The following is a 2592-nucleotide window of genomic DNA, read 5'->3' as shown; positions in this document are numbered from 1 at the left end:
ATTGGATAGGCAAATGGAGGAAAGTGGGCTACTGTAGGTTAGGTGGGCTTGGATCGGAGCAACATCGAGGGCCGAAGGGCCTGTACTGCGCTGTTTCTTCTATGTTCTATGTACTGCCTTTATACTCTCGAAGGGATTCGCTCGATCTACCCTGTCTATACCAGGCATAAGCTTCTTTTTTTTTATAAGGCAAACCCTTTAGTTAGCCAGCATTCCCTATACCTACCAGCCTTTCCTTTCATCCTAACAGGAATATACTTTCTCTGGATTTTTGTTATCTCATTTTTAAGGCTTCCCATTTTCCAGCCGTCCATTTATCTGTGAACATCTGCCCCCAATCAGGTTTCGAAATTTCTTGCCAAATACCGTCAAAATTGGCCTTTCTCCAATTTAGAACTTCAACTTTTATATCTGGTCTATCCTTTTCCATAATTATTTTAAATCTAATAAATTTATGGTAGCTGGCCCAAAAGTTCATCTCCACTAACACCTTAGTCACCTGCCCTGCCTTGTTTCCCTAGAATGGGTCAAGTTTTGCACCTTCTCTATTAGGTTCATCCACATACTGAACCAGAAAATTTTCTTGTGCACACTTAATAAATTCCTTTCCATCTATAAGTCTTTGTTTGGAAAGTTAAAATCTCCTTCCTTCTTACTTTCTTACAGACACCTGAGATCTCTTGACAAGTTTGTTTCTCAATTTCCCTCTGACTATTAGGGAGTTTATAATACAACCCCAATGAGGTGATCAACCGTTCTTATTTCTCAGTTCTACCCAAATACCTTCCCTGGATGAATTTCCAGGAATATCCTCCCTCAGTCCGGCTATAATGCTATCCATTATCAAAAACACTGCTCCTCCTCCTGTCCTACCTCCCTTTCTATCTTTCCTGTAACATTTGTATCCTGGAGCATTTAGCTGCCAGTCCTGCCCATCCCTGAGTCATGTTTGTGTAATTGCTATGATATCCCAGTCCCATCTTCCTAACCATGCCCTGAGTTCATCTGACTTCCCTGTTAGGACCCTTTGCATTGAAATAAATGCAGTTTACTCTATTAGTCCTACTTTGTCCCTGCTTGCCCTGAGTGTTTGACCCGTTTCTGTTCTCAATTGTACCAATCTCAGATTGATCTATTTCCTCACTATCTCCCTGCCCCCAGCCGCGCCCCCCTTTACTAGTTTCAATCTAGTACAGGACTTTGGTTAGGCCACATTTGGAGTACTGTGTGCAGTTCTGGTCGCCTCACTTTAGGAAAGATGTGGAAGCTTTGGAGAGGGTGCAGAGAAGATTTACCAGGATGTTGCCTGGAATGGAGAATAGGTCGTACGAGGACAGGTTGAGAGTTCTCGGCCTTTTCTCGTTGGAACGGCGAAGGATGAGGGGTGACTTGATAGAGGTTTATAAGATGATCAGAGGAATAGATAGAGTAGACAGTCAGAAACTTTTTCCCCGGGTACAACAGAGTATTACAAGGGGACATAAATTTAAGGTGAAGTGTGGAAGGTATAGGGGAAATGTCAGGGGTGGGTTCTTTACCCAAGAGTGGTGGGGGCATGGAATGCGCTGCCCGTGGCAGTGGTAGAGTCAGAATCATTGACGACCTTTAAACGGCAATTGGATAGATACATGGATGGGTGCTTAATCTAGGATAGATGTTCGGCACAACATCGTGGGCCGAAGGGCCTGTTCTGTGCTGTATTATTCTATGTTCTCTATGTTCTAATCCTCCCGAGCAGCTCTAGCTAATCTCCCAGCCAGTATATTCGTCCACTTCCTGTTGAGGTGCAATCCGTCCTTCTGGTACAGCTTCCTTCTACCCCAAAAGACATTCCAGTGATCCAAAAATGTGAATAATTCTCCATTACACCAGCTCCACAGCCATGCATTCATCTGCTCTATCCCTCTATTCCTGCCCTCAGTAGCTCATAGCGCCGGGAGTAATTCAGATATTACTACTCTCGAGTGCCTTTTTAAATTTCTGCCTACACCCTGCAATCTCCGTCCATAATCTCAAACTTTTCCCTTTATGTCGTTAGTTCCAAATTTGACAATGACCTCTTGCTGGACATTCTCCCCCATGAGAACATTCTGCACCCTTTCTGAGACATCCTTAATCCTGGCACCAAGGAAGCAACACACCATTGTGGTTATCCCTCTGCTGGCTACAGAACCGTCTGTCTGTACCTCAGACTAGCGAGTCCCCTAACACAATTAACCTCATGGAATCCGACGTATCCCTTGTTGCATTAGAGACTGACTCCATACTAGAAACTTGCATGTTTCGTGCTACGTTCCACTGTGAATCCATCACCCGCTACATTTTCCAAAACAGCATATTTGTTTGAAATGGGGACAGCCCCAGAAGACTCCTGCACTAGCTGCTTAACTCTCTTGCCTTTCTTGGAGTTAACACATCTATGTAACTGCATCTGAGACTTTCCCCCCTTCCAATAACTGCCATCTGTCTCATACTGTTTCTGTTACCAATTCTTCATTGTCTTAAACTGTCTCTCTAACCGATCCATTCGATCTGATAGCATTCGCAACCAGAAGCATTTATTGCAGATATAATCCGCAGTAATCCTTAAAT

Source organism: Hemiscyllium ocellatum, unplaced genomic scaffold (genome assembly GCF_020745735.1).
Source record: "Hemiscyllium ocellatum isolate sHemOce1 unplaced genomic scaffold, sHemOce1.pat.X.cur. scaffold_98_pat_ctg1, whole genome shotgun sequence".
NCBI lineage: Eukaryota > Metazoa > Chordata > Chondrichthyes > Orectolobiformes > Hemiscylliidae > Hemiscyllium > Hemiscyllium ocellatum.
Note: the sequence above shows the minus strand (reverse complement) of the source record.